The sequence below is a fragment of the Erpetoichthys calabaricus genome, chromosome 4 (assembly GCF_900747795.2).
Source record: "Erpetoichthys calabaricus chromosome 4, fErpCal1.3, whole genome shotgun sequence".
Taxonomy (NCBI): domain Eukaryota; kingdom Metazoa; phylum Chordata; class Cladistia; order Polypteriformes; family Polypteridae; genus Erpetoichthys; species Erpetoichthys calabaricus.
In genome coordinates this window covers 4,236,879-4,243,802 of record NC_041397.2, presented here as the reverse complement: position 1 = coordinate 4,243,802, position 6,924 = coordinate 4,236,879, and the positions used below count along the sequence as shown (strand labels likewise).

The 6,924-nt window shown below is 43.1% G+C and overlaps 1 protein-coding gene across 1 annotated transcript in view; it reads right to left on the bottom strand.

Annotated features, from left to right (window-relative positions):
* Nucleotides 1–1,920: 1,920 nt before the first annotated feature.
* poglut2 (protein O-glucosyltransferase 2) overlaps nt 1,921–6,924 on the bottom strand; it is an 85,069-nt gene continuing 80,065 nt past the window's right edge. The window contains exon 11 of the mRNA XM_051926350.1: nt 1,921–2,213. The gene's annotated coding sequence lies outside the window, so the exon portion shown is untranslated. The remainder of the gene's footprint in view (nt 2,214–6,924) is intronic.

Below are 6,924 nucleotides of genomic sequence, written 5' to 3'. Positions count from 1 at the left end.
AAACAAAGCTAACCTTTACAAGTATCATAAATTACACTGGCTGTTACAGACTGGAATCAAATGTATGGTTTTATTCTAAAATAGTAAGCACACGAGCAGCACAGTTCTCAAAACGGACTTGCCCAGGATCGAACCCGGAAAGCTTTAATTACAAGACAGCAGCTGATACCGTTGTGCCACCAAATCTGTCGTTCAAATTGTTTGTCAATGTCGCAGGTATACACGGTTTGTTTTTTTTTTGCAGTTATATTTTTGAATAAAAGCTCATTTATTCTGTTATATTTGTACCTGTTGTGAAAGTGATTCTTTGATATTTGGAATTCAGGCTTCACATATTATATACTTCATATCTACATTTTCTCAATTATTACTAAAACATGAAAAACGTTTCTGTGTTAACGATGTGTTTACATAGATCGTTGTAGACACGGAACACACAGGAAATGCATGTGTTCCAAATAACGATATAGTATTTATAAAAGGAGTCATTTTGCTTGACTTCTCACTCTATACAACTCCAAGCTACTGACACGGAGGTAAACAGACTTGAGCTGAGAAAACTGTGCACCGGTGGGGGATGTGATAGCAGGCTGATTGCTGTTTGCTGCTTATCAACACATTTACAGGACAAAAGATGCTGACGGAGAAGTGTGAAGCGAATTAAGGTGGGACGGATCTACGAGTTTTTTCGTAGGCTCTGGTAATTCTAGTGTTAAATACAGTGCACCAAGCACTGACCACACTCACCACAATTAACAAATCAATAATCAGTAATCCCAAATACTAAATCCTCCTCTCCTCCCAGCAGCTCTGTCACACTCCCTCCCAACTCCGGCTCAGCTTGCTGGGTTTCAACCAGTCCTTTAAATAGTCCTTGACCCAGAAGTGCTCCTGTTCGCCTGTCCATGTGATTCCATAGCACTTCTGGGTCAGATGAAGACTTGTGTTTTTCTTCAGCCCAGAAGTACTTCTATTTCTCTATCCTCGTGACTGGGGAGTACCTTTGGGCTACCGGGAAAATAGAAATCTCCGCATCTCCTTGCAGCGTCCCACAATGGTACCCATGGCACCCAGCAGGGCTTTGAAGCTGAACTCCATTTTCCATGGTGCCCTGCGGAATCCGGGGCACCTCCATGCTGCAGGAAAGACGCCCTCTAGCATCTTGGATGCGTCGGCCGGGATAAGCTGCCAGCCATCCATCACAAGGTGTAACATTGAAACCAATGCTACAGTAGCCTTAAATGAAAAATTAGGTGGGCATAGACCACCACACAGCAGTGGCAATCGTGATGATCAGTCAGTGCCATGTCTTTGCTGTGGTTCCCTCCCACAGTTATTTTTATATTCCTTTTCCTTGTCATTTCTATTCATTACTCAATATGAATAATTTATTATGGTTATTTCTGTTAATATTGTTCTGTTCATGTATCATTTAGTTGTTATGTTCCATGAATTACTATATTTATTAGATTTAGACTTGCTTATGTACACTTGTTTTTTAATGTCACTATGTTCCCTGTGCATCAATTCTAGGAACCCATAAAGGGAAGGCTGGGAAGTGGAGTCCTTTGCGGTTCATTGAAAGTGCTTTAGTGGAGTTAAGGTTTCAGTTTTGGGAGAACTGACATTTTCATTAATAGTGATAGATGATCACAAAATAGCCCAATTAGGCGAGAAAACCACAGACTTGGCAAACACTGAGGCAGGCCAGTACATCTTGGATTAAGCCCGTTGGGGTGAGGCCTTTCCCATGACGTGATCCTGGCCTGGTCAGTGACATTAAACCCCATAACTCCAGTTCCTGACACATATCACTGCAGATCATCCTCCTTGTTATCAATATGGAATTAACTTTTTTGCTATTACATGTATGAAGGTAGAGTAAAGTGACAAAATCCAATCCAATCCACGGCACCAAAATACTAAGCACTGTTTTATTATTGAATACAAAACATAGAAAAACTGAAAACCTTATTACAGTATAAAACCTATAAACGATCAGATTGCATCCTGGCCCACTCGTGCTCTGCTTATTTTTAAGTCTTCTTTTCGTTTAGTCCTCATCTTCACTTAACATGTCATCTGTCTGACACCTACGCCCATCGTCACGTAAATTTTTTTTTGGTGCCAACTTCAGTTCTTGATCCTCTCTGCACTTTGTCCAGATGGTTTCTTCTCCACCAGTCTCTTGCTCTCTTGAAGGCAAGCATTGGCTAAAACAGAAAGAGAATATAAACACTGAGCATGGCTTTTTAAAAACACTGAGTATTAAAGTTAATTACGAACCTGTTAAACTAGTGCTTGTCAGTTTAAGGATGGAGGTGGCGCGTGTGTGGCCACACAGTCATAGCAGGGGGCTCAGCACACTACCCTGTGGAGTGCCAGTGTTGAGGAACGACATGGAGGACGTGATGATGTTAAGTCACACATGCTGAGCTTTGTTGGTTAAGAAGTCCACAGAGGTTGGCACAAAGGGCCAAGTCAAAGTGCTCTGGACTGAAGACAATTTTGCAAAAAAAAAAAGTCAAAATTTATGGTGGACCTCTTATTCCTTAGCGTAAGCTCCGTATTCAATTTACGAAGTTTCATGGACAGTATGCCTTCATGTGAAAAGTACTAACACTGAAATCCAATGTCTCTGGATTTGAATTTCAGAGTTTAATGGATTTGGATCAAAGTATTTGACCGTGTAGTGAAAGGTGCTGCAGGAATAAGAGTGTGATGTAGTATCAAAAAGCAGAGGTAGACACCAAGTGTCACCGTGTGGTGTTATTCCTGTCCATAGACTAGAGTCTCCAACAGAGGGAAGAATCAACACATGCGCTGCTTTCACCTCAGATCAGGGAATCGGTCAGATTGCTCCTATAGAGTTGGTACAGAATCACCCGGTATACTGCGTAGTGCTGTCTGTCCATAGCTGGCCTTTATCCAAGGGAAGGGTGATGTAGTATGACAGCGGACACGGGGTCATCCAAAAACCAGGTGTGGGATCATGTAGTATGAGAGCGAACACGGGGTCATCCAAAAACCAGGCGTGGGATCATGTAGTATGAGAGCAGACACGGGGTCATCCAAAAACCAGGCGTGGGATCATGTAGTATGAGAGCGGACATGGGGTCATCCAAAAACCAGGCGTGGGATCATGTAGTATGAGAGCGGACACGGGGTCATCCAAAAACCAGGCGTGGGGTCATGTAGTATGAGAGCGGACACGGGGTCATCCAAAAACCAGGCGTGGGATCATGTAGTATGAGAGCGGACACGGGGTCATCCAAAAACCAGGCATGGGGTCATGTAGTAAGAGAGCGGACATAGGGTCATCCAAAAACCAGGCGTGGGATCATGTAGTATGATAGCGGACACGGGGTCATCCAAAAACCAGGCGTGGGATCATGTAGTATGAGAGCGGACATGGGATCATCCAAAAACCAGGCATGGGGTCATGTAGTAAGAGAACGGACATGGGGTCATCCAAAAACCAGGCGTGGGGTCATGTAGTATGAGAGCGGACACGGGGTCATCCAAAAACCAGGCGTGGGGTCATGTAGTATGAGAGCGGACATAGGGTCATCCAAAAACCAGGCGTGGGATCATGTAGTATGATAGCGGACACGGGGTCATCCAAAAACCAGGCGTGGGATCATGTAGTATGAGAGCGGACATGGGGTCATCCAAAAACCAGGCATGGGGTCATGTAGTAAGAGAACGGACATGGGGTCATCCAAAAACCAGGCATGGGGTCATTCAGAATGAATGAATTTTTGGGACTTAGAAACATTTGAGGATGCCAGGCTTGTCAATGTTGTGTCTGGTCACCAATCCGGTCTGTGGCTTCATGGACAGGACATCAAGGCGGTGTGTCCAGTTGGGGAGTGTAAGAGTTGAATTTGAATTCTGGTCCAGTGTGCACCTAGCGTGTGTCTGAGTCTCATATCCTTCTGATCTTATGCTTAATAGCTGATGCTGTTATTTTTATTATTTACTATGATAAATGCATTTTTGTTATTTTATATTACCCCTAAGAGAAAATGTTATATTTTATGGCATAACCGTTTTCCTCTAATTTGCTTAGTTTCCTGTTTTTGTACCCAGCTGGATCATAAAGAAATTAGGTCTTAGAATAAACCTGTAGGGGAATTCACACATCTCCTCAAATAAGAATAAAAATAATACATTTAAAAAGTCATGTACACCCCAAGCGAACAGGATTATCAATCAACCTACGGTCATTTAAGGTATCAATGCTTGTCATGTCCCGTTAGCAACTAGGTGTAACCAATAATGTTAAAAGTTTTCTGATCATGTAATGAATTCCTAATATATGAATTGTATAAATAGAATGCAGAGGACACTTTTTGTAACATGTTGCTAATAAGATCTGCACTTGTTGCCTCTTGCGAGATTTCGATAAAGAATAATGATGGACGCTTTCTCCTGCCTGTGTTTTATTGCTTAAATCAGGGCATTGTACTGGGGGGTGTCTGTTTCCAATTCTTTTCTTCCACAGGAGGCTATGGGTGGTAGCATTGCTTTTTGCAGATGATGTTGTCCCATTTGCTCCATTGGACTGGGACCATCGGCAAGCTGTTCGCTGCCGAGTGTGAAACGGCTGGGATGAGGATCAGCACCTTCAAGTCTGAGGTCATGGTCCTCTCATGAAAAAGTGGGTGGAGGGAGGGAGCAACTGCCCTTAGTAGAGGAGCTCAAGTATCTCCAGATATGGTTCACATAGGATGGAAAAAAGGGATTATGAGATTGACAAATGGACTGGAGCAGCAGAAGCAGCAGTTCTGTGCACTGGCGTACCTCACAGGAGCGGAGGTGACGGTCCACCCCGGTCGGAACTTTTTAATAAGCTTTAGTACTAGACGGTTTTATTTTTTTTTTAATCTTTTATTGAATTTATTATGCCTCGCAGTAAGGAGACCTGGGTTCACTTCCCGGGTCCTCCCTGCATGGAGTTTGCATGTTCTCCCCATGTCTGCGTGGGTTTCCTCCCACAGTCCAAAGACATGCAGTTTAGGTGCATTTCCAATCCTAAATTATTCCTAGTGTGTGCTTGGTGTGTCCCCTGCGGTGGGCTGGCGCCCTGCCCGGGGTTTGTTTCCTGCCTTGTGCCCAGTGTTGGCTGGGATTGGCTCCAGCAGACCCCTGTGACCCTGTGTTAGGATATATCAGGTTGGATAATGAATGGATGAATGAATTTATTAAAAGCATGTAACGTTCCACACAATCAAGTCAAACTTAAGAAAATTAAATTCAATTAAACCGCCACCCATGAGAAAGGGAGGAAGGCCAACAGCCCGAGTCAAACTATTGAGAGTAGAAAAGAGGGAAAGAAGTCCATCAACCCAATATAAATTAAATTATTGATTAGACCTCGCCAGCTTTTTAAAAAAGTTTTGTAAAGATCCTCTAAGTGAGAATTTGATTTTTTCCAATTTCAAATATTATACAGTGTCATATGAAAAAGTTTGTGACCCCCTCTCAGCCTGCATAATCATTGACTCTCCTTTCAACAGTAAAGATAACAGTGGTCTGTCTTTCATTTCTTAGGAACATCTGAGTACTGCGGTGTTTTCTGAACAAAGATTTTTAGTGACGCAGTATTTAGTTGTATGAAATGAAATGTGAAAAACTGGCTGTGCACAAATGTGGGTCCCCTTGTCATTGTGCTGATTTGAATGCCTGTCACTGCTCAATGCTGATTGGTTGATGAGCTCATTAAGCCCTGAACTTCATAGACAGGTGTGTCCCATCATGAGATATAAAGGTATTTAAGGTGGTCAATTACAAGTTGTGCTTCCTTCCCTTTGACTCTGCTCTGAAGAGTGACAGCATGGGATCCTCAAAGCAACTCTCCAAAGATCTGAAAACAAAGATTGTTGAGTCTCCTGGTTTAGGGGAAGGCTACAAAAAGCCATCTCAGAGGTTTAAACTGTCAGTTTCAACTGTAAGGAATGGAATCAGAAAATGGAAGGCCACAGGCACAGTTGCTGTTAAACCAATCAGGTCTGGCAGGCCAAGAAAAATACAGGAGTGGCATATGGGCAGGACTGTGAGAATGGTGACAGACAACCACAGATCACCTCCAAAGACCTGCAAGAACATCTTGCCGCAGATAGTGTATCTGTACATCGTTCTACAACTCAGCGCAATTTGCACAAAGAACATCTGTATGGCAGGGTGATGAGAAAGAAGCCCTTTCTGCACTCACGCCACAAACAGAGTCACTTGTATGCCAATGCTCATTTAGACAAGCCAGATTCATTTTGGAACAAAGTGCTTTGGACTGAGGAGACACAAATGGAGTTATTTAGTCAGAACAAAAAGCGCTTTGCATGGCGGAAGAAGAACATCGCATTCCAAGACAAACACCTGCTACCTCCTGTCAAATTTGGTGGAGGTTCCATCATGCTGTGGGCTGTGTGGCTAGTTCAGGGACTGGGGCCCTTGTTAAAGTCGAGGGTCGGATGAATTCAACCCAATATTGACAAATTCTTCAGGATAATGTTCAAGCATCAGTCACAAAGTTGAAGTTACGCAGGAGTTGGATATTCCAATAAGACAATGACCCAAAACACAGTTGGAAATCTACAAAGGCATTCATGCAGAGGGGGAAGTACAATGTTCTGGAATGGCCGTCACAGTCCCCTGACTTGAATATCATCGAAAATCTATGGGATGATTTGAAGCTGGCTGTCCATCAGATTGAACTGAACTGGAGAGATTTTGTATGAAGAATGGTCAACAATACCTCCATCCAGAATCAGACACTCATCAGAGGCTATAGGAGGACAGCGTCTAGAGGCTGTTAGATTTGAAAAGGAGGCTCAGCTAAGTATTGATGTAATATCTCTGTTGGGGTGCCCAAATTTATGCACCTGTCTAATTTTGTTATCATGCATATTGCATATTTTCTGT